This window comes from Rana temporaria, chromosome 2 (assembly GCF_905171775.1).
Source record: "Rana temporaria chromosome 2, aRanTem1.1, whole genome shotgun sequence".
Classification (NCBI taxonomy): domain Eukaryota; kingdom Metazoa; phylum Chordata; class Amphibia; order Anura; family Ranidae; genus Rana; species Rana temporaria.
In genome coordinates this window covers 52,861,929-52,888,463 of record NC_053490.1, presented here as the reverse complement: position 1 = coordinate 52,888,463, position 26,535 = coordinate 52,861,929, and the positions used below count along the sequence as shown (strand labels likewise).

At 41.7% G+C, this 26,535-nt stretch overlaps 1 protein-coding gene across 1 annotated transcript in view; it reads right to left on the bottom strand.

The window, feature by feature from the left end:
* CNTN5 (contactin 5) overlaps positions 1 to 26,535 on the bottom strand; it is a 2,004,044-nt gene that overhangs the window by 355,206 nt on the left and 1,622,303 nt on the right. The gene's annotated exons all lie outside the window — the stretch shown is intronic.

Genomic DNA, 26,535 nt, shown 5'->3' with positions numbered 1-26,535 from the left:
ATGCAGTGTTTCCAAGAGTCGGATCTCTCCCAGCAGGGTATCAAGTTTGGCACTCAGAGAACGTTTTCTCTGTGTTCCCAACGCTATAAGCACCCCTCTCAGATAGCACTTATGTGCCTCCCAGATACACTGTGGCGCCATTTCATCTGAGTCATTAATAGAAAAAAAGGTATCTAACTCCTGCATTATCCTAATCTTGTATTCTGGGTCTTTTAAAAGTGTTTCATTCAGCCTCCAGCTCCATTCACGAGGGCCTCTCTCTCCCCATTCTATACTGCAATTAGTGGGTGCATGATCCGAGATTGTGAATGACCCTATTGATGCTTCTCGCAGCCGAAGAAGTATATTCTGATCTACAAAAACATAATCAATTCTTGTATATGTCTTATGTTTAGCAGAGAAAAAGCTATAATCTTTATCATGCACATGGAGAGTCCTCCAGCTATCTATTAGCTGCAAGCCCTGTAACAGGCTCCTTGCTTTACGTAATTTCGTACTGGATAGATGGGAGACTCCTTTTGATACATCTAATGTCGGATCTAGTGCTATGTTCAGATCTCCGCCCATTATTAGGATCCCTTCCTTATTTTGTTGCACTGTTTCTAAGTATCTTTCCAGGGCAGATGTAGGATCATCATTGGGTAAATATAGATTTACCAATGTGATCTTTTGATCCTTTAACAGACCCTTAACTATGAGCATCCGTCCTGTATCATCCATTATTACATTTGATTCTTTCCAGGGCAATTGCTTTGCTAGCATAATTGCTACCCCATTTGCTTTAGATGTCTGTGAGGCACCATGATATACCGTTGGAAACCTAGGATTACCCAGTTTTGGAATCTTGTCCTTTCTAAAATGAGTCTCTTGTAAGAAAATTATCTGTGATTTAATTCTACCTAGTTCCGCCATCAGTTTTGAACGTTTTTCTGGACTGTTTAGTCCCTTTACATTATAGGAAGTAAAGTTTACCGAATCCATTTTGTCTCACTTTCCACCCGCTCTAGGTCAATTCTCCTATGGTGGCCAGGGGCATGCGAGAGGGTGCCCCAAGATCCCAGAGGGAAGGAGAAGAGGGGGCGAGGAAGAGGAGAAGAAGGAGAGAAAAAAAAAAAAAAGATCCCTCCCCTGTCCCTCGGGACCTGGTCGTTCGCCCAGGGTCCCAAGTAGTTTCCTTCCCTTTCCCTCCCCTCCCCCTAGCCCTTGTCAGCAGGCCCCTAACAATCTGTAGGGCGCCCTGCTGTTGCTATTAGGGCCAGTGAGAGGAGGTAAAAAAAAAAAAAAAAAAAAAATAAATCGAGTAAGAAAAAAAAAAAAAAAACGCCTCTGGCTTGCCTCCTCTTGGAGGAGAGGCGTTATAGGTGGGGAGAGTGTATAGGCAATGAAGAGCGAAAAAGGCAGCCACGGTGCCCCTCAGCGTTTAGCCGCGCACACCACTACTAACCCCTACTAACCTTATATCCCCCTTAGGGCAATGTCAACCCTTCCTTCTATCCATTCCTTCTGAGCTTTTTTTTTTTGGGTTCTTAAAGGGGACGTACCTGTATGTACATGTGCCCAGCCATGCCATTCTGTCAACGTATATCGTCGTGCGGCTGTCCTTAAGTGGTTAATAAATACTGTGTTTTTGGATAATACTTTTTCCTTTCCCCGATATATCACTGTTCAATAATAATTTAGGGGTTGATTTACTAAAACTGGAGAGTGCAAAATCTGGTGTAATCTGGGTCGATTACTGTGGTGATACACATGGAGTGTCACTTTTTTAATTACATGTTTGTTTGTATTTTATTGTTTTATATTAATATTAATAAAAATTGTATTTTGCTTTACATGTGCATTCTTTATATTTGCTTATCGTACCGCAATAGTCCAACCGCCCACAATCTCTCTGGTTTTTGGTTTGGGACCCAAATTCCAACCTTTATTCAACTTAAAATCCTGGATGATGGTACTTTTAAATAATTCTACACCATGTGTATCCTATAGAAGCCAATCTTATACCAGCTTCCAGGTTTTCTTGCCAAAGACTAAATGAACAAGCTGATGTTAGAAGCTGATGGGCTACCATGCACAGCTATACCAGATTCTGAGTGCTCCAGTTGTCTCCACCAGTGTGTACATTTCAGGCATACGATATTTAAAAAGGGTTATTTTCTAAGGTTATTGTCCACTACCATTAAAGTCTAGGCAAAAAAATAAATAAAAATGTTCAGTACACCTTATGCACTGCGGCCATCCTGGTATTCCGAAAAGACACAAGGCTACGACTGTATTCATGCTCAAATTGGTACATTTATTACGGTCAACTGTGCACACGGTCAATCAACCAATCAAGCTCACAGCATTGATGACTTAATTTAATTTCTTACGCCACTTTTATATAACAAATCTCATGACTATTGATGCATCAAGGTTGATTTACTAAAGGAGTAGAGCATGTTCATGTCATGTTGCAAAGGAATTTCCACTTAGCTAGGTGAAAGTGGTAAAATGCACTCAATCACAAGCAAGGGAGAAAAAAAACTGTGCTTTTTTCTTGCACATGGTGGAAAAATGGAAGTCAGCAGAGCTTCACCACATTCACTAAGCTAAGTAAATTTTTTTATTGCAAAGTGAAAATTCACTTGAGCTGCCTATTACCCGTTGGTAAATCAACCACCTTTGTTGACCATTACCTCATTGTCCTATCATTTAACTAATAAAATATTTTATTTTCCTATGATTTAATGAAAATATCTAGATTCAATAGGGGCAGGAGGGCATCTTTCCTTGCTATTGTGGCTTTCTCAACCAGGATTACGTGAAACCCTAGGGTTCCTCTAGGTTGCAAGAGGTTCCTATAACAATGGGCAATTTCTGCCTCTCAGATAAATAACCATTAATACATTGATCTTTTTAGATATCTGTAGGGGGGATTATTCCCAATGATCATCACACTAATGTACTGTGAGCTGAAGATATAGTTATTATTATAGTAAAAATTATTAGCAGGAGTTCCCTGAGCCTGGAAAATTATTTTAAAGATTTAGCCGTGTTAAAATGATGGGGAAAGTTGCTTTAGAGCCCTTTCACACTGGAAACGCCTATAGCGGAGCGTTAAAATAGCGGTAAAACACTGTTATTTTACTACGTTTTTACAGCGTTTTCAATTCATTTCAATAGAGGGGGCGTTTTTGGAGCATTTTATGAGCGTTTTAATAGCGCTATTTTTACCGCGAAACGCGGCAGAAACGCTGCAAAAACGCACCAGTGTGAAAGGGCTCTTAGAGTCCAGGGATCGACAAACGACGGCTCTCCAGCTGTTATGAACCATTGTTCAACTCTGACATTCACAGGCATGACTAGGCATGATGGGGATTGTAGTTCCTGCACATCTGGCGGGCCATATTTGGGACCATCAAACATCAAATAAAACAAAAAAAAAAAGGAAACCCAACTGTTTTTCTAATATATAAAAATGTTCATTCATGAAGCCTTTCTCCTAGTCAAAGCCCTAAGATCACTTTTTACAATCTCTGTGGTATACAGGAGTTATAAGGGGGGCAAAATGAGCAATTGCCCTGACTCCAATGACATATGGGACCCCCCCCTATACAAAAATGATATATAAAATGATATATAAAATATAATAATAATAATAATAATAATAATAATAAAAACATACTTTCTTTTATTAGATGCATCTTGAGAAGTAATATTTTGCTGGCCATCATCTGTAAAACTTTGGACTGGTATATTATATCGTATTTTAAAAATTAATTTTGGAGGCTCAAGCAAACCACACTTGGAGCGCTATGACTGCGTGTGTGTGGGCATGTTTGACCCCAGAACGACATTGTGTCATGAATTCAAAAAATGTGGGACTGTCAATGAGAATGTAAACTAACTCTGTGTATAAGGGGCACCGTGATCCTGAAGTGCCCCAGGCCCCCCAAGGTTTAAATACGTCTCTACATGCACATTTTCACAATTTTTTTACACCCAAAAATTCTGCAAGTACATAAAATACCGGGATTTGATTTTGACAGAAATCCTTCATGCTCCTAACTTTCTGTTGGAGTTGACTCTACTAGCAGGGCTTTTAAAAAGACAAAGTTAGGGAAAGGTGCATGTATTACAGAGGTAAATTGCATATGTACTTTTGTTTATATACTTTAAATTCCTATTAAAGGATAACCTATTCCTATTGAAAGGCCATCCACTCTTTAAAGGAGAAGTACAACCAAAGCTTGTTAGGATGTACTTCGGGTCACACAACGAACTGCAATCCTGTGACCCATATTTAGCAGACATGTGTCTGAAGTCCGCTGTCTGCTGATGTCACAGAACTGGTCCAGGCTCAGGATCGTGACCATATGATCAGAAACCATCCACATGCCTGGATCGGCATCCAGCTCAGCTTTTCAGCGAGCCACTGAGAGCCTGACCTGGCTGCTCCCACCCCTCCACAGCCCAGTGCTCCAACAAAGAGAGGGGGGGGGAGCAGAGAACCGGTGACTGACAGTCACCTGCTCTCTACTCAGGGAGCTCTGAGAACAGAGTGATCTGCTGTGTTTAATCGCTCAGTTCTCAGTGTTAGAGCCAGCGGGGACGGATGCAGCATTGGACCATTGCTGCATCCACCCATGGAAGTATGATTCTACAAAAAAATGGATTCCCATACTTCTCCTTTAACCTCCCTGGCGGTATGATTCTTTCAGAAAAAAGGTGCTGAAAGCGGTACCATTATTTGCAAGGAAATTTGGCGTTTTATACTGTAGGCCTGTAATTCTTAAGAATTAATTCACTTAAATCTGACCAAACAAGAGTCTAGTAGGGATCCCGGGTATGACATTTTTTTAAAAACAAAATTATAAATTAAAATATAATAAATAATTATAAATAATTATAACAAATAATAATATAATTATAATAAAAATTAATCAATAATGTAATTAACTCAAAATCACTGAAATTTGCTCAGTTGCGGAATTGTCGCTGTCATTACTTTTATTTTTTTATGACGAATTTCCCCACAAATCGCTATCGCACAATTCTGCAAGTGATTATAATTTATTATCGCTGTTTTCTAGCTGCTCTAAAACCATTTTTGACATAAAGGGACACTTTCGGTTGCTATGGACAATCTACAGTTTGCAGGGAGAAAGAACAGTTTTTATTATATAAAAGTACATGTAGGGCACTGGGCAGATCACTAGGGACAAGGGGGGTTTGTATTTTTTACATACAGTACTGTAATCTATAAGATTACAGTATACTGTATGTAATGTGTTTGTTTACGTTTTTGAATTTGGCGCCGTTCTCTGCTCCCGTGCATCGTAACGTCGCAGGGAACGGAGATTGGCGGCACAGGAGGACACTGTGTGAATCGAGCGAGGTCCCGCTCGCTCACACAGCGCGGTGGCATCGCTGGATCCAGGGACAAGGTAAGTAAACACTCCCTGTGGATTCAGCGAGGCAAGCCCGAGTCTGACTCGGGGTTAACGCTTTTGGTATAAAAATCTCACCCCGAGTCAGATTCGGGAATACCGCTAGGAGGGATAAAGGAAAATAAATTCCTTCCCATAATGAATAAAGACTGCAGTGGGCATATGCAGAAGACATAGAGACTTTTGAAGAAGTAGCTGTGTAGCTCTTGGTAGGTCATACAGCAAAGATCTTGGAGGATCAGGGACATCTAAGTATCAAGCCTTGTACACACGACCAAGAATCTCGTCGTAACAGAAACATCGTTTTCCTCGATGAGTTCCTTGTTAGGCTTGACGAGAATCTTGTCAAGCTTTCTTTGCGTACACACTGTCAAGACAAAATCTCGTCGTTCTCAAACACGAGGGCACTATAAAGGGGAAGTTCGATTCCACTAGCACAACCCTTGGGGCTGCTTTTGCTAATCTCATGTTACTGCATGTTAAGTAAAAGTTTGGTGAGAGACGATTTGCGCTTTTCAGTCTGTTACAGCGTGACGAATGTGCTATCTCCATTACGAACGCTACTTTTACCGAAGGTGCGCTCCCGTCTCATATACTTTATTCTGAGCATGGGCGCGTTTCCAAGCATACACACAAACGTGTTTCTCGTCGTAAGCCAGCCAGACGAGAAACACGACGAGGAAATTGAGACTCCCGACGAGAAGAAAGAGATCTTGTTCTCTTTTTTTCTCTACGAAAAACATGCACACGACCGCTTTCCTCTCTGCCACCAATTTTCTTGATGGATTTTGTCGAGTAAAAACGGCCATGTGTACGAGGCCTCAGACTTGAAGGGTTGCTGGGGGGTGTAAGATGGATCCCTAATGCAAAGAAGACGCAGAACTGGAAAGAGGACTCAATAGTATGCATAAATCACAACTTATTTAGCAGTTTGTCTAGAGTGCTGCTTTAAAGAATACATTAGGATCCAGAGACCAATAAAGCGGTGACTTTTTTTATACTTTTATTTGACATTGAGGTAAGATAAAATTACTTAAGCAGTAAGAATGGTCGAGCCTGACACTTAACCAATATGCTTATTACCATCCAGAACAAAATATATCAAAAGGTAATTCGGTCCCATTGATACAGAAAGGATTTAAAGAGTCCTAAACCTTCACATCTTTGGAGAAATCTAGGCCACTGTGACCTTTGAAGATGTAATAGCTGTCTGATGCTGTTAATTAAAAGGAACATTTTACATTTAATTTTTTTCTTCCAGCGTCGAACTAATCATGTTGCGGCAACCATCTTAGCTTAACTTGTGTAAAGGTGTTAATAGGCTCGCCGAGGATGGGTGTTATTTGTCCGTGGATAATGAAACTAGCCTTAACAAACACTGTCAATTACTACATAATTATCAACCTTCATTACCCATCGTTATCTCTCTCCTTCAAAGTTCTCTTTCGCTGTTGTTTTTGACTAAAGGACCTATAGAGGACCTGTACTTCTGAGAATGAAATTTGAATGAAATTATAATTGTTTGGGGTCAATGTATTTTCATTTGTTAACCACTTCAATACCAGGCGCATCCTGCCCAAGCCAATTTTCAGCTTTCAGCGCTGTTTAAATGACAATTTCGCAGTCATGCTACACTTTACCCAAACATAATTTTTATCATTTTGTTCCCACAAATAGAGCTTTCTTTTGGTGGCATTTGATCACCTCTGGGATTTTAATTTTTTTGCTAAACAAATAAAAAAAGACAGAAAATTTTGAAAAAAAAAATGTTTCTTTTGTTTCTGTTATAACATTTTGTAAATAAGTATGTTTTCTCCTTCACTGATGGGCACTGATAAGGCGAGCGAAGCCACTTTCCTCAAATTACACGTTGCTGTGGATGCCGGCCGAGGTTCGGAGATTTCCGTCGGCAAGGATTACGCCTGCGCAGTCCTTACAGGAACCAGCTCGTTAGCCGGAACCAGATCGTCAGATCAGCGGCACTGATAATGCGGCACTGACGGGCACTGATAAGGCGGCACCAATGAGGTGGAACTGACGGGCACTGACGATGGGCACTGATAGGCAGCACTGATGGGCACTGGTAGGCGACACTGATATTCAGCACTGATGGGCATTGATAGATGGCACTGATGGGCACTCATGGGTGCCACTGATAGGCACTGATAGGCAACACCTATGGGCACTAAAAGGCTGCACTGATGGGTACTTATGAGTGGCACTAATAGGCGGCACTGCTGGGCACAGATGGGCACTGATAGGCGGAACTGCCCAACCATTCAGGGGGTGTTGCAAAGAATGTGTCTCACCATCTAAAATACAACACATAAATAAGACGTTGTGTAGTAATCACATGTATAAAAACATATAAAACATAAACAATGAAACATTGTTTATGTTTTTATATATGTGATTATTTCAGCACCCCCTGAATGTGTCCTGACGAAGCAAAAAAGTGGAACGCGTTGATGGACTGTTGTTTACATGGACTGCACCATGATTTCTCATCCATTATATGATATGTATTTCTTAAAGCGGTGGTTCACCCTAAAAAGCAAGTTTATACCATGAAATCCAGCATACTAGCGTGAGCTACAGTATGCCTTTATTTTACTCACTGTTTAATCCCCTAGTTAAATTTCAGACTCCCCGCGGGGAATGGGCGTTCCTATGCACAGGGGACAATGATTAACGGCCAGCTATGGCGCGTCACGCTTCCCGAGTAGGACTCAGCTCTTCACGGTGCTTTACGGTGCCTGCGCACAGACTAGGAGCTGACTGCGCAGGCGCCGTGAAGAGCCAAGTCCTATTTCGGCTATTTACGGGAAGCGTGACGCGCCATAGCCGGCCGTCAATCATGTTCCCCTCTGCATAGGAACGCCTACTAGTCTGAAACTTAACTACGGGATTAAACAGTGAGTACGGCGCAAATAAATAAAATAAAGGCATACTGTAGCTCGCGCTAGTATACTGGATGGCATGTTAGAAAAAAGAAAACATTTTTTAGGGTGACCCCCCGCTTTAATTAATTATTTTCTTTTCTCTTTTTTGTTCTATTGCCTTATGAATTGTTATCAATAATATAAAAATATTTTTATACTACAGCTCTCATCCAAAAGTGCCTTTAAAGTCCGACCTTGGGACAGTTTTCTGCCCCCTTTTTTTCTCTTTCACCAATATTGGAAACGGATGTGGCCGTTGGAGTGCTCTCTATTTATATTTATATTGACCACTCTTGTTTGCAGTACACAATTATAATGGTCGCCCCTTCCTTCCACTCCAAAGTGCTTTTTCCCATGAAAAACCTGCATTAACATTTTCCCATCAGACATTTCCACAAAGATTATAACTTTTTTTCCTTGCGATGAACTACTACTCATCATCGCGTCCCTTCCACCAATTTCTTCTTTCTATTGCTTTCTCTCATCCATTATCGAAGAACATGAGAATTCATCGTGCTCATTTGGTTGAGATTTATGCCTTGCAGCTTAGGAAACCCAAGGGCAAAATAATCCTGAAAATATATTTAGTGACAATGAAGTACCTACAGAGAAAGCCATTAATATTCATTTCCAACAAAAAGAGAGAGAGGGAAAATATATGCCAATAACACAGAGAACCTTAGACTATGCTGAGAAAGAAAGTATGAGTCATCCAAAAATAATAACTCAGGCTTGAAATATTTCAATTTTCGGTGAATAAATAAGTGGCTATGCCTTAAAAACACTCCACTGCAAAACTTTCAGTACAACAATCCGCATAATACAATATCATGTTTAGGACTTGGTTATGAGAGCAATTTATAGGTGATTGAAAGCAATAAAAATAAAATACAAGCAGAAGGATGGAAGTTACCTCAAGATACATTAACCTCCCTGGCGGTATGATTCTTTCAGAAAAAAGGTGCTGAAAGCGGTACCATTATTTGCAAGGAAATTTGGCGTTTTATACTGTAGGCCTGTCATTTTTAGGAATAACTCACTTAAATCTGACCAAACAAGATTCTAATAGGCATCCCGGGTATGACATTTTTTTAAAAACAAAATTATAAATTATAATATAATAAATAATTATAAATAATTATAACAAGTAATAATATAATTATAATAAAAATCATTCAATAATGTAATCAAATCAAAATCACTTAAATTTGCTCAGTTGCAGAATTGTCGCTGTCATTACTTTTTTTTTTAATGATGAATTTCCCCACAAATCGCTATCGCACAATTCTGCAAGTGATTATAATTTATTATCGCTGTTTTTTAGCTGCTCTAAAACTATTTTTGACATAAAGGGACCCTTTTGGTTGCTATGGACAATCTACAGTTTACAGGCAGAAAAAAAAGTTTTTATTATATAAAAGTACATGTAGGGCACTGGGCAGACCACTAGGGACAAGGGGGGGGGGTGTATTTTTTACATACAGTACTGTAATCTATAAGATTACAGTATACTGTATGTAATGTGTTTGTTTACATTTTTGAATTTGGCGCCGTTCTCTGCTCCCGTGCGTCGTAACGTCTCAGGGAACGAAGATCGGCGGCACAGGAGGATGCTGACTCGGGAATACCGCCAGGCAGGTTAAAGACATACCGTATGTATGAATTTTTATGTGTGTGCCTGGGTGGCAGGAGCAATAGTTCACACCCCATCACTCGGGAAATATCAGGATAAGACAGCAGTGCCTGCAGCCCCCTGGCTCTGAGAAATTCTAAGGCAGCCCATACATTCTTCATTTTGTTTTTTTCCTTCAACTGGTAGGCAAAAAAAGAGATCCAATTCCACCATACACACATTCGATGTGGATGGAGAATCCTCCCAGCAGCCATATAGGAGGTGGTGTGGATAGAGGGGGTGGTGCCATTCTCCCTTAATAGGCGGGCCACCCCCTCTATCCACACCACCCCCTATATGGTTAATGGAAACTATCCATGGCTGCCGCAGCCACCCCCTATTCAGGCGTCCGGTCCCTTTCATGACGCGGGACGCCTGAATTACAGCGGCAGAGGTGTTTTTTTTTTTTAAAGCACCCGATTAGAGCCATAGGCTCTTATAGCCTTCAAAATAGGGTGGACTCAGAGCATTGCATTGCACTTGGAGCCCAATCAGGAAACGTGGGTGTGTTACCCATTTCCCGATTGGCTGAAAGGTCAGGCGATCCTATTGGACGCCTAGGAGGAAGGGAGGAGATGCACAGCAGAAGTCGGCGTGATCTCAGAAGAGAAGAGGACACTAGAGATGCTGCCAAATGCCTGCCGCAGCCTGATCCCCTGCCAAAGTGCCCACCGATGTGCCCGCTGATCCCTGCTGCCGAAAAGGTAAGTGCCGGTGGATCGACAGACAGCAGGGGGGGTTGAGGCACCATGAGGGGGGTGGTTGCTTGTCTCCCCCAAAAACAAAAAAGCACCAGTCGTGGCCGGTTTATGGTAAAATTATGTTCTTTCCACTTCCGGATTATGGTCCCAACAGTGCTCACTGGAACATTTAGAAGTTTATACAGTAAATCCTTCTGTAACCAATGCCATCCGTCCGTATGTTTGGCAGCAATAAGGTTGTGAAGGTCTTGAGAGAGCTCTTTGCTTTTACCCATCATGAGATGTTTCTTGTGTGACACCTTGGTAATGAGACAACTTTTTATAATCCATCAGTTGAGACTGAACCAGCTGGTATTAATTTGCACTGACGAGGGGCAGTATTGCTTTCTAATTACTGATATATTTCAGGTAGTGTCTTAGCTTCCCATGTCTTTTTGCACCTCCCTTTCTTCATGTGTTCAATATTTTTTCCCTGTGGCATTCCATTTTATTACACATAACTTCATTTCTGAACTTATTTGTTTTGGTTTCTTTGTATGTATGGATTGCATGGGTTGTTACCGACATGTGGTGAAAATCTCATGTCAATAGCACCTGTAGGCCTCTTGCCCATGATACTCCTGTTTGAGCATCTACTTTTTCAGACGTAATTTAAGGCGTTTTTTTCATACGTATTTTTTTTTTTTTTTTTACTGAACAATTCACTGCGCTTGCGCCGTCCTATCTTAGATTGCAATGTTTTGGCTGACCGCTAGGTGGCGCTTCCATTGCGGCCGCCGTAGATTATGTAAATGAGCTTTAACGACGATTCCCGAGCGTACGCGAGCCTGCCGCAGTCGAATAACGTAGTTTCCGTAAGGCCTTAGGCGGCCTAAAGTTATTCCACCTATGAGGTGGAATAACAATGTTAAAGTATGGCCGCCGTTCCCGCCGCGAGGTTCGAATTTTTTACGTCGTTTGCGTAAGTCGTCCGCGAATCGGGAGTTACGTCGTTTACATCCACGTCAAAATCAATAGGCCCGTACGGCCTACTTAGTCGCAATGCACACTGGGAAATGTAGTCGCCCGGCGCATGCGCAGTGTCAAAAAACGTCAAAAACCGTGAGGTCAAGCCTCATTTCCATACAACATGCCCCCCTCAAAGTCATTTGAATTAGGCGCCTCTTACGCCCGCTCGTTTGAGGCTACGCCGCCGTAGATTAGCAGGTAAGTGGTTTGAGAATCACTACTAGCCTAGTTAATTTACGGCGGTGTAGCCTAAACAGGCTAGGCTAGGCCGTCCTAAATATAAGCCTATCTACGTGTGTATATATATATCTCATTTCCCTAGAGTTATTCTTACATTTCTAGAGTGCGGGAGGAAGCCACTATACTAAGAAGACACAAACAAGTACAATCTCCAAGCGTATTATACCTGTTTCAAATAGAAGCCGAAACCTGCAGCAAATAAGCTTTGCCACCTACTTGCATAGTTCCACCTCATTTATCTTGCAAACCAAGAGCAGATAAAGTCATGACCAACACCAGGTTGAGACTGTAAATATTTTTTTTTTTCTATCATTTTAACAAGTAGAATCTAACGCGTGTTTAAATTCCCATTACAAGGTTGTCAGCACAAAATTAGTACATGATGGGTTTAGAGATATGTGTTGTTCAGAATTTACCAAACTGTGAAATCGACATTAGACAAAAGGCCGCAAATGAGAACAATGCTGGGAAAGGCAATTTTCTCCTGATTTACCAAACATATTAAATAAATGGAAAACAACTTATTTAAAATCTCAGTCTCTTCTGAATAGATTACAGCTCATTTGTAACAGCATTTGCAGCCCAATGCTCCAGCACAAACCTGCATTAGGCAAACAATGTACAATTATTTGTGAATGGCGCTTACATCCAAGCCTGTGATCGGAGTCAGCCCTGTTACCTCTACACTAGATCAGCCTTTTTCAACCATGGTGCTTAAGCACCCTGGGGGGGTCTTTCTAGGCTCTTTAGGGGTTTACTGCATGGGTGTCTGCTCCATAGGGCAAGGGGGGTCAATTGCCCCCCCCCTGGAAGTCAGAGTGGACTGCACGAGAGTGACGAGATTGCTCCGTGTATGATGTGTCTTCCCTCCCCCTAATGCTGAGTGCAGGAGGATCCGAAGAACTTCAGTGAGCTTACACTGCCTGCCGCTGATTGCATGCAGGAGGGAGCCGGTGGGCGGGCCCAGACAAGGGGGAGACAGCTTAAGAATCCAAAAGCATGGTGAGGATGCGCCCATATCTGCCAGCTTCCTTTCTATGGCGGCAGCAGCAGAACACCCTTTCTCCTGGGCACAGGCTCCTTTCAGGTTGGGATGCTGGATCCGGGCTGTAACAAAGCTCCTCTATAGGTGGGTGGAGCAAGTGACCTTACACAGACTGCAGCCCGATCACTGCTTCCTGCTCAGCTGACATCAAGGCTCACCCTGGGGCAGACTGAAGATAACAGAGGACAGATGCCACACTGCATATTCCCCTCCCGTGAGTCCCAACCTGTTTTGCCCTCCAAGCTGTATGATTCTGTGCTGTAAACCTGTTCTGCATCTTGCAGTGCAGGTTTACTGAAAGAGAAAGGAAAAATCTCGGCGTAGTCAGGAATATTTTGGGACTTTTTTTTAGGCTCCACATGTATGCATTCCACACACATACCATATCATATTAAAAATTATTATTTTTGATAATGTGGAATATCGTGTGAATGTGAAGTCCCAGTATATTTCTGACGTTGTCATAAGTATAAAGAGACATACAGAATACAGCCCACCTCCCGGAAAGGGAAAAGTCCACCCTTGCACTGCTGGGGGGAAATTTCCACTTTTACGTCTATGTTTCCATATGGAATGAACCCCGATTTTCTGTTATACAAAGCTACAGGTTTTCATTGTGCAAAATTACAACCTTGGGCACGGTGCAGGACAGCTGCCAGAGTCCTAACAACCACTGACGTCATTGGTTGGTAAGGAGGATATCAGGTACCTGAGCAACATCCTTGTTTGACCCCCTCATCTCTCTCTGTCAGCACTGGGGTTATGTTAGCTGCATAGGGGATAGAAAATGAGGACGAAGAAATGCTGAACTACTAGTCAGTACTTCTGAAAGAATAAATCACCTCTTATGTTGGGTGTCCTACATGTGGGGATGCTGTTGGGAGTAGAAGTAATTGCCTTAAAGCGGAGGTCCAGCTTTAAAAAAAAAAAAATAATAAAGTCAGCAGCTACAAACACTAACTGCCTCCTTTTAATAAGCACACTTACCTGTCCAGGTTGCCCGTGAAGTCGGCAGCCCAAAGCTGATCCATCGATTGTGGCTGGTCCCGGCCATCCTCACTAAGGGAAACCTTGGAGCCTTGCTGCTTCACTGCCTGTTTCCTACTGCACATGCGCGAGTTGCACGTCGCTTTGTGAATGGGCGGCTGACTTCTGGGAGACACACAGTTCCCAGGAGTCAGCGCACCCCACTCTCCAGAAGACAACGCAAGGAGGACAAGACCGAAGAGCACCAAGGACAAGGAAGGGGCAGATTAGGAAGATCTGCCCAGTAACGGCCATTTCTGGTAAATATAATTTTTTTTTTAGCCTTTTTGGCTATTTTTTTTTTAGGGTGGACCTCCACTTTAAGATTGTTTTGTTCATATTTTAAAGTGTGTCTTGACTGTAAACACTGCACTAGGTCATGTGCATAAACATAACTTGTCACACATGGGCAGCAGATAAAGGCATTGTGTAGATATGGAAATTTGGCCAATGGTCCAAAGAAGGCCACCAGTCACTTTATAAAATTAACAAAGCAACTAGTGCACAGACCTCAGTGCAGTTAACCTTTTAATAACAAACACGGAATGAAAAAAACATAATTCATCGCACTCACAAAGGGGGGAACATGTGAAGAGCCCATCGGTAATGACAAGTCCAAGCGGCAGTCTCAGGCCTCGTACACACGGCCGAGGTACTCGACGTGCCAAACACATCGAGTTCATTGGCCAGTTCAGCCCTGAAGCCGCCGAGGAGCTCGGCGGGACGAGAGCTCCCATAGAACAACGAGGAAATAGAGAACATGTTCTCTATTTCCTCGCCGAGGTCCTCGTCGGCTTCCTCGGCCGAAAGTGTACACACGGCCGGGTTTCTCGGCAGAATTCAGCCAGAAACTCGGTCGGAAGCTGAATTCTGCCGAGGAAACTGGTCGTGTGTACGGGGCCTCACAGTTAGTGTCAAGGGATAAGCTGGGGAAAATTGGCTCAAAGGCCTGGCTTGTCAATACCCAGGATGGTTGCATTCCTTTGCAGCACACAAATATTTGTGCACTGACGCACGCCACATGCAATAGATTTTGGCACTCTCTGGCCTTTATAAGAATGACAGTTCCTCACAGACTTTGCTGACTGGTCTTCGACTCCCTGATACCTGTGTTCCTGTGTGCTTGTTACTTCTGGATTTCCTGTTACCGACCCGGCTTGCTTCTGGACTTTCCCTTGCTTCTCTTCTAGCTCTAACCTTGGCTTGTTCCACAAACCTGTTGCGGACTACCTCCTGCGTATGACCCTGGCCTGCCACCAACGACGATGTTGTTTACTCCTATGCTTTACCACTGTGGTTGGACCTTAATTTACAATCCGGACTTCATCTCCTGCCTTATTTTGTACATGTGCATGATAACTGGTGCCATACTTTTCTCTCCTTCTTTCTTTCTGATACTGTTCTTCCATTTCAGTTATTATTTTGCTGGTCAAAGGCTATATATTAAACTTCTATGTATGACAAGCCATGCTTAAGATCTTACCTTTTTCTTTTGTACAATGCTGCTTTATACCCTAAAAATATCAATAAAAGATTAAAATGAAAAATGTATAAAATAAAATAAACAAAAATGTTCCCCCTATACCCGACGGCCCCTAGATTCTGACACATTGTCTATCCCTCACACCAAACCCTAGCCTCACCCAAACTGTAAAACGTATCCAAACACTAATTAATACTTAAAGTAACTGATCGCTGCCGTAAGAAAATCTAATCTAACCTATAAAACACTTCAGTCCCAAGCAGTCTCCCTTTACAGGAGGTGGGCTCATTTTTTTGGCTGTATATTTCCTATTGGCTGTCCAGCACAGATGTTAGCACAAAGGAACTGTCGAGGATCACTATATTGTATATCTGTGGTGCTGGATTAGTGATCCTCTGCATTGGTTAGGGATCCAAAGCGCAGACTTAGTCCCCTTTCACACTTATACGACTTGTCTCACGATTTTGGGCTGCAATATCGTATGACAAGTCATTCTCCATTATTTTCAATGACTGCCATTCATACTGGCACGACTTTAAGTTGTGCCTACTTCAGAGCAGTCCTTGCACTACTTTGGTCCGCTTTTGATGCCACTTACACAGGCATTCATTGAAATCGCGGCCGCGTATCGTGGCAAAATCGCGGTAAAATCGCGGTCGCGAAATCGCGGTAAAATCGTGTGACTTTGAAGTCGTACAAGTGTGAAAGGGGGCTTAGTTTAATACAGTATACCTTGCTTCACAAGTTAAATCAGAACTAAAGTCTTTTTTTTAAAAACTGTAAACAGGTTGCTCTTTATTGCATTGTTGTTTCTGCAATAAAATAAACCTACCTGCCAGCTTGCAGTCTTCTTTAGAATGGATACTGAGCTGTGCAAGCACAGCTCAGTTTACATTCTGGCACAGATCCTGTTTGCCTGAATGATTAAAATCCATTTGCATGCACAGGAGTGAATATCATCCAATGCCGGCCAAAGAAGATGGCCAGCAGAAGAAGCCTGGTAGAAGATGCTGCCGAAGGACATTGGATTATTGAAGATGGGGTCAGCATTGGGGACTTTAGTTGGCTTTAAGAAAAACAAGTGCAAGAGGAGTTAGAGCAGGGTGAGAGGGGTTAAGATTGCCTAGAGACAAACTTTTACCTCCTACCTAACAGTTAACCATTATACAATTTAATATGAAACATTAAAACATTTAAAGCAACCCCAAGGACTCTACAGTGCATGGTATTTTTTTGCTACCTTGCTAGGGTCACTTTAATGCAAAAATGCTTTTATTTTGAATGAATAAATGAATGAATAAATTATTCTGCTTGTGCAGCCCTGAAAACTTTCAAAAACGTTGATAAAGCCAATGTAGAATTGTGGCGCAGAATAAAAAAAAAAACATAATTAAAGCGCAGTGTCAAAAAATGTCACTATCTAAATTAATTTCCCTTGCCATTGTCTCTTTTTCCTTGGGCTGTGTACCCTTCTCTATGACTTTATCCAGACTTCACAAAGCCTCATGTGACTTTAGAGAAGGTTTGAAGAATGAGCCTGTGACCTGACTTTTCAAAGCCCAGCTGCAATGACACATTTCAAAACCATTCAACAGCTTTCAAATAAGGAAACTTTCAGCATTTTTAATAGACTATTATGACAAAAGGAAAGATTATCAAAATCATGAGAAGAACTAAAAGGCAAAATCTAAGCTGTAAGTGGATTTTTCATGTGCAATGTTTGATATTATTAAAGGCGATTTTTTTTTTTTTTTTTTTTTTTTTTTTTTTTTTTTTTTTTTTTTTTTTTGTTTTTTTTTTTTTTCTTCCCACTTCAGACTCCACCAAAGATAAAAAGGATCTTTTAGGCGAGGAGGGGGCCAGACTCTTGGCCCATATTTCACATGCCGATATCATCTCCTCTATGGTATCGCATCATAAGTGGGTGGTAATCTTTTATTTGATATATATATATATATATATATATATATATATTATCCTTCTTTTTTTTTTCTTTTTTTTTTTTTTCCCCTTCCTTCTTTTCTTTCCGTTTAAATATTTCAAAAAGGAAAAAATTACTTTCCCTCCCTTTCCATTTCCACTTTAATTTTCAGAGAAACTACATCACTCTGGAGATCTGTATGGGAAAAAACTACCCATCCTAACCCTCCCCCCCTCCCCCCTCCCTCATCTTTCCCTGCCAGTATCTATTTATTAATTTGATAGTTTCGGAGCCAATATTATACTCAAGCTTCCCTTTCTTAATTACATCACTGTCCCTTGCGCCCTGGTTCTTGCTTGTATGTGTGCGAGAGGCCTCCCGGAATCTCTCTATTAAAGGCGATTTACATCTTTTTTTCTCTTTATTTCCCTGCGTTCCCGGCGTTCTAGTTTCTGTTCTCTCATTCACTTCCTGGTTTGCGGTGCTTGTTCATGTAAGAACTACATTTCCCAGTATGCATTGTGGCACGCTCAGTAATTCACACCTCCTTGAAGTCTCTAACACGTAGAGAGCGTCCTGCCGCACAGATGTAGTTCCCAGGAGGGGGCGAGCATGTCACTGACCACCGCAGTAAAGCCTCCCTTCACGGTGGTGAGTAACAATCAGACAAGCAGGAAGTGAACAGAACAGAGAAGAAATAGAGCAACTTCTGAGCAAAAACAAACAATGAGGAAGTGAAAAGAGGAATGTCTGCAGGTAAAGGATGCTTATTATGGAACATTTTTTTTCCTTTACAACCCCTTTAAGGGAGACAGTATTTTTACAAAACATCAGGAGCATTCAGAAGGCCCTGCTTGTGCAAGTGTAAATCTATAGAGAGGGGCAAATGATAAAAAAGGTAACAACTGTGTGGTGGATGAGTTGATGGTTACGGGTGTACTTAGAAATACAAAGACTGCTGTGTTAATTCAAGGAGAGGTGGAAGTGAAGCGCTAGTCTGGATTCAAATCTAAACCAGCCAAAAAAGAATAATTGGTTGAAAATAATGGGTTGGCAGCTCTCCACAAACTATGGACCCCCCTATTAAGACAAATGGGTCATCCAAATTGAGAAATTGGAATGTAAGTGAGTTTTTAGGTGGAGGCACTATAGGCTTCCCTGAAGAGATGCATTTTCAGGGATCAACTAAAGGTGGAGTAGAGGACAGCCAGCCAGATTGTAATAGTGAATATGGGGGAGAAGTGAGACTATAGAGAAGAAGGTCTTGAGAGGCGTGAAGAGGACAATTTGGGTGATATTTTGAGATAAGGCTGGTGATTCTGGTCAGTATTTAGAATTTTTTGCATTGGGCAAGTCAATGTAACTGGAGGGATTGGCAGAGAGCATTGGTAGACAATGAGTGATTGGTTATGTGGATGACCTCATGCAGGGAAAAGTAAAAAATTCACTTGTCTCCCTCACCAGTAACATATACTCACCTTCCTTCACTCCATGCCTTCCGTTTAACTACCAGGTGCCAAGAAAAGAAAGCCCTGTGTAAGCTAACAAACCAAGTTGTTAGAGCTTACACAGGGATACGTCTCCTTTTGAGGCCCCATGTGACAGTTTTGGGCCAATCACAAGACACCAGCGCTGCCACATTGGAGGGGGAGTAATGCCCTGTAAACACGATCGGTCAATCCGATGAGAACGGTCTGATGGATTTTTCCATCAGTTAACCGATGAAGCTGACTAATGGTCAGTCGTGCCTACACACCATCAGTTAAAAAAACGATTGTGTCAGAATGCGGTGATGTAAAACACAACGACGTGCTGAAAAAAATGAAGTTCAATGCTTCCAAGCATGCGTCAACTTGATTCTGAGCATGCATGGATTTTTAACCGATACAAACGATCATTTTTTTAGGTTAGGTATCCATCGGTTAATTTTAAAACAAGTTTCAAATTTTTTTAACCGATGGATAAATAACCAATGGGGCCTACACACGATCGGTTTGGTCTGATGAAAACGGTCCATCAGACCGCTCTCATCGGATTGACCGATCGCGTGTACTCGGCATAACATGCTTCCTCATATCAAAAGTGCTAGGTTATGGAATGGAAGGAATGGAGCTGCCGGGGGAGCAATATAAATGTGTGTTTTGCCCCGTCCTAAAAAGCAAGGTCCACTTATTTAAATTGGGCCCCATGCCAAAGTCCTGCAAAAAACAAAAAAAAAACTTCTAAAAAACTTCTAAAATATACTTACCTTACCCCTAGCTCATGCACTGGAGAGGGCGATGTCCTAATCCTTCCAGAGAGGTTCAACGAACACTAAAGGGGAGATTTACTAAAACTGTAGCGTGCAATAAAAACTTAATTGAACAAGGTTAAGTTAGAAGCTGATTGACTACCATGCAGAGCTGCACCAGATTCTAAGGCCCCGTACACACGTCCGAGGAACTCGACGGGCAAAACACATCGTTTTGCTCATCGAGTTCCTTGTGAAGCCGCCGAGGATCTCGGCGAGCCAAAATTTCCCATTGAACAACGAGGAAATAGAGAACATGTTCTCTATTTCCTTGCCGAGATCCTCGTCGGCTTCCTCGGCTAAAAGTGTACACACGGCCGGGTTTCTCGGCAGAATTCAGCTCCGATCGAGTTTCTGGCTGAATTCTGCCAAGAAATTTGGTCGTGTGTACGGGGCCTAAGGGGTCCAGTTTTAGTAAGTCTGCCCTAGTGTATTACAAATCTCACACAAATGCCCGGTCTATTTCAGTACTTCATCTTGGGAGATTTGGGATCCTCAGGCCTCGTACACACGACCGAGTTTCTCGGCAAAAACCAGCAAGAAAGTTGCTGTTTTTTTTTTTTGCCGAGGAAACCGGTCGTGTGTACACTTTTCGATGAGGAAACTGTTGAGGATCTCGTCAAGCATGTCTTCTTTTTCCTCGACGGGAATGGAGAAATTTGGCTCGCGGAGATCCTCGACAGCCTAACAAGGAACTCGACGAGCAAAACGATGTGTTTCGCCCGTCGAGTTTCTCGGTCGTGTGTACGAGGCCTTAGTGTTTCCAGCATCTCACTAGGATTTGGACGTCACTCTTGTCTTGATTATTTTTAATGCTGGTACAGCTCATAGCTTATATGGAGCAATAATTATAAGACTTCTGTGTAGGTATTCTCTGGATACTATTGCAATAGACCCTGGATATGAAGCTAGATCATAGCATACCATGTAGGTATAAAGTGAAGGTATGAAGTATTATTCAAAAACATGTTTATTTTTTTATTGTGGCCAGAGCTAGGCTATATATTTATCTCTCACTTCGATCTAAGCCAGGAGTCTCAAACTGGCGGCCCTCCAGCTGTTGCAGAACTACAAGTCCCATGATGCACAGCGAGGCTGACAGTTACAAGCATGACAACCACACAGGTAGTACTTCAACATCTGGAGGGCCGCCAGTTTGGGGCCCCCTGAGATTTTAAGCCAAGTCAATGTAGATTCATAGCTAGCTATCAGTCTGCTTAGTAATGAAAAGACCATACACAAACCGTTAGAAACCAATCAGATTTTTATTATTCACTGATCTAATAATATCCTACTACACATATGGTCTACTGATATTATGTTACAATGGTCAATAAAAAAAAAACATTATATATATATTTATATTATGTAGTGTTTATGTGTACATTTCCATGCATATTTTCCAGTTCATTAAAGTCCTATGAGTAGGATGGTCTTTTTCAGCGATGCTGGCATTCAGATTTACCTATAATTAACTCAACTGTGATTAATAGCTATGGATAATTTCACTTTGCATGTTATTGTTGCTTGTTGCATTGAACATAGAACAATTCTGCAGAAAATATAGCATTTTTGTCTGAAAAGTCTTAAATTTAATGTATAAAGCTTCTTACTTATGTGCTTCTCTTCAAGCCTTATAATTCCGAAAACAGCAACCTGTTTCAAACCTTTCAAACCCAAAAGGACAAAATATCCATTTATCATTGGGCCTGAGAGCCGTACCCCTCCCTCTGCTTTACAAGCCTCAATGTCTACAAGAGTCAAAGCTGACATCTCAAGCCAATGAATTATATGTCTGAATATTAAATATACATGCAACAGAGGAATTGATGTATTCCAATGAAATATACATGGGCAGTGGGAAGAAATGTCTTGAAACATTAGCAAGATTATCAGAATAATAGTTCTGAAAGCATCCAGTCTATCCGGGTTGACACATCGCATCATGAGTAAACAGCAATGTCACGCACTACATTATACCTAGTAAGCTCAGTTATCACTGCTGGTATCATACAACAGGGCGACGGATAGAACGCAGATGATGTGCAAAGTGGACTAACCCGAAGTAGCCAATCAGAAGTCATCTTGCAACCAGAATTCATCTTGCAGCTAATCGGACTTAAAATGTCACTACTAAAGTAATACATTGGAAATGGCTTGACCTTTAAGAACTTTAAATGGCATTTGAAGGCACCAGGCATGCAAAGATATATCTTGTTCAGCTTCCTTCATGTTGCTAAGGCTGAACTGCCACATTCCTGTAATCTAAATAAGGACATCACATAATACTTGGCCTTACCTGATACTTGTGTTTCCAGCACAAGACTCTGAGGCCTCGTAAACACGACCGAGTTCCTCGGCAAAAACCAGCAAGAAACTTGCTGGGAGATATTTTTTTGCCGAGGAAACCGGTCGTGTGTACACTTTCGTCGAGGAAACGGTCGAGAAACTCGACGAGCCAAAAAGAGAGCATGTTCTCTATTACCTTGACGGGAATGGAGAAAATTGGCTTGTCGAGTTTCTCGACGGGTTCACAAGGAACTCGACAAGCAAAACGATGTGTTTTGCCCGTCGAGTTTCTCGGTCGTGTGTACGAGGCCTTACAGTTCTTAAAGCTGAACTCCAGGCAAATGGCTAAATTGGCAGATGTAATACATTTACATACCTTTCAACTTTTTGAGATGGGAATGAGGGACACCTTTTAGCAAATGAATGAAGGCATAGGACACACCCCTTTAAAGTATAATTATTAAAAAAACATAGTTAAATCCACAAGTGCTTTTTTTACAACAACTATTCCTTTATATTGGCCTTTAAAATTTACAATTGCAGCAATTTAGAAATTGGATGAAAGGTTTAGCACTGGGAAACACTTTTTAAAATATAAAAAGTGAATTTTATATACAATTATATAGATCAGACCAAAATGAGGGACAAATGAGGAGGAAAGAGGGACTTATGCCGCGTACACACGATCATTTTTCAGCATGAAAAAAAAAATTGTTTTTCAGCATGTCCAAAAAACTAAGTTTTCCCAACTTCATCATTAAAACGACGTTGCCTACACACCATCGTTTTAAAAAAAATGATCTAGCAAAGCGCGGTGACGTACAACACGTACGACTGCACTATAAAGGGGAAGTTCCATTCGCCTTTGGGCTGCTTTAGCTGATTCCGTGTTAGTAAAAAACAATTCACGCTTTTCTGTCTGTTACAGCGTGATGAATGTGCTTACTCCAATATGAACGGTAGTTTTACCAGAACGAGCGCTCCCGTCTCATAACTTGCTTCTCAGCATGCGCAGGTTTTTTACGTTGTTTTAGCCCACACACGATCATTTTTTACAACCCGAAATACTACATTGTTTAAAACGACGTTAAAAAATGCAGCATGTTCGAATTTTTATTTATTTTTGTTTTTCAGAACCTAAAACATGATGTGAAGCCCACACACGATCATTTTAAATGACGTTTTTGAAAAACAAAGTTTTTTTCATGCCGAAAAATGATCGTGTGTACGCGGCATAAGTCTTCAACATAACAATTTGCATCTGTACTGAAGCTGTTAGAAAAATGTCAAAGTCTCATAGCCAGGTCCCCTTTGTATTGTAAACTATGGATAATCCAAGACAGATGATCCTTGGTGGCTGTAAGCATCACTTTTATTGTTAATGAATATAGCTACAGGGCAATGCTGCGTAGATACAAGAATCTAACGTGATTCCTCCTCAAAGCTATTCCAAAGAAAAAGAGGTTCTTCAAGAAAGAATTAAGCTCCACTTATTCACAAAGATAATTTTTTATTCATGTACTACACTACAACCCATACTGAGGATTGATTGTTAAATATGGTTCTGCCATACATATCTATTGAGATGTACAAATGCTTTCAAACTTACATGCTTAAAGAGCATGTATAGCCAGCATTGAAAAAAACACCCGGCGATATGACTACTAGTTCCACAATATTGAAAATATTATACACATGTACACAACTGGAGTCAATAAACATAATTATATAGCACTATACCAGAAACATGGGAAACACAACACCTGGCGGGTTATTGTAAAGCCTTGTACACACAATCAGGTCTTCTGCAGACAAAGCCTCAGGCCGCGTACACACGGTCGGTCCAAACCGATGAAAACGGCCTGAAGTCCAGTTTCATCGGTCCAAACCGACCGTGTGTACGGCCCATCGGTCTGTTGTCTTGCTTTAAAATCGAACAGATGGACGGCTGACCATCGGTCCAAACCGATGGTTAGTACACAAAAGCATCGGTTCAAAACCCGCGCATGCTCAGAATCAAGTCGACGCATGCTTGGAAGCATTGAACTTTACGTCACCGCGTTCTGACACGATCGGTTTTTGAACTGATGGTGTGTACGCACATCAGACCATCAGGCCACTTCATCGGTGAACCGATGAAAACGGTCCTTTGGACCATTCTCATCGGATGAACCGGTCGTGTGTACGCGACCTCAGATTTTTGTCCGAAGGGCATTGGCCAGGAACTTGTCTTGCATACAAACAGCACACAATTGTTGGGCAACAAACACAAACGTAGTTATGTACTATGTGTTTTTTCAGCTCTTTAGCACCACCCTTTGGGCACCTTCTGCTAATGTTTTGTTTGGTGAGCATTGCTTCTGCGCATGCGTGTTTGTACTTTTGTCCGACGGACTTGTGTGCACACGATCGGAAAATCAGAGAACAGACTGCTGTCCACTGAAAATTTTAAAGCCTGACATCCAACATTTGTCCGCAGAAACTGTCAAATTTTCTGCCAACAGGCTATCAACACACTATTCCCGTCGGAAAATCAGATCGTGTGTACGAGGCTTAAGTGTCAACTTAGTTAAAAGTTGTTGTTTGTGGAGCCCTTAAGGATTAATGAGGGCTCCAGGAAGACAAGTTAAAAGTATGTACAGGCACCTTATGATGTCTGCTATTTTATAACAGTGCTGGATCTTTAACTTTATCTTTAAGGGATAGTTGATGTAAATTTTCATTATATGTTTTTATGTTTTGTTCTTAATTTGAAACTCCTCTGCGCTGCTTTTCTCCTGAAGTTTTTGTGATCTGCACTCCCCTACATTATGCATCACAAGTAGCTACAATTAATCTAGACCATGGGTCCTCAACCTTTTGAAGCACAAAGGCCACTTAGGTGCACTGAGCTATTGACTTCTTTTACAGTACATCTTGCAGGTGTGTTGCAAGTTCTGAAAGCGCACCAAAACTCCTACATTCAGAACCAAACTCACAGGATATAATAGAAGTCTATGGCTCAGTGCAACTAATTCGCAGGAAAGCCACAGATGCACTGCGCTGCACCTGCGGGTCAGTGCGAAAACAGCCAAATAACCTTTTTTTATGCCTGCCGAAGTACAGTGTATGTGATGTTAAAGTGGTAGTAAGTGCTTTTACTTATTTTGACCTACAGGTAAGCTTATAGTAAAGCTTACCTGTAGGTAAAATGTATATCTCCTTAACGTGCACCGTTTAGGACATATTCTTGCGAGCAGCAGCTAGTGACGTCACCGACGCATGCGCTCTGAAGGAACGGCATACTCGTGCCGTTCCTTCAGAGCTGAGTGCCGCTGCTGAGACATTACTGCGGCTTGTCCAGTCAGACTGCCAGAGTCCCCAAACCTGGAAGGAAGACCGGGTGAAGATGGAAGCCTCTGCAGTAGTGACAGTGCACCGCTGGAGCGCTTTGCTCTAAGGCAAATCTTTCATAATGTGCTAGTATGTGATGCACATAACTTTTCAGGGTTTTTTGTTTTGTTTTTTAAATGCCTTTACTACTGCTTTAATACACTGACTTTCTTTTCATTCTCAAGCTTCTACTGGCATTACTCTCAAGGCTGTTAGAAAGGTCCCAGGCATTTGGTATAACTCCGCCTGGGACAGAAGCCCGGGCTGCAGAGGAAGCATTGGTTTATGTGGCTCCTGCTCCCTCCACGGCCACCTGCTTCCTTTGGAAGCAGGACTCCATGCATTTTGATGCTCTGGGATGACGGGTTGACAACCTGTTGCTCTTAAGTTGAGGTTGCCTACATGCAATCCCAGAGTATGGGCATGCGCTTCCCTGGTGTGAGGTCATGGGCCACATCAGATAAATCTGCAGGCCACATGTGGCCCACGGGCCATGGGATGAGCACCCGTGATCTAGGGTGATTCCAACGACTCTATTTTCTGTGTATCCAGGGCCATTGTGTGTCAAGAGATCATCTATTGCAAGTAAAATAGGCAATAATGTGGGGTCCAGAAGTATGCAGTAAAATGAATAATTGTGGACAGGGAAGGGGAATTTGAAAAATATAATTAAATGTTGTATACAAATACACAACAAATAGAGGTGTCAGCTTTTCATGTCTGCTGGCAGTTTAGTACTTTAAAAGTTAACACATGTTTACTTTGAAGTGGATCTTTCAGTAACTATACAAGTCTTCTTAAATGCATTCATAAAATGTCACATATACAGCAACAGTCCATACAGTATATATTTTTAAACTGCACCCTTAATTAATAAAAAGTATTAATTGACATCAAGGCAGACTTTTGTGCCTAGGCACAGTTCCTCATGATTTATCTAGAAACAACATGTGAAAAGTATACTGAAGGCAGGATAAAGTACTTTATCAAGAAGAAACAGTAAGACTAAGTTGTATGTAAATGATAGATTTTTTACACTGGTTGGTTACAAAGTCTGAGGCCCTTAGCTGGGTTAGAAACATGTATACGAAGAGCCAAAAACAAAGACTGGACT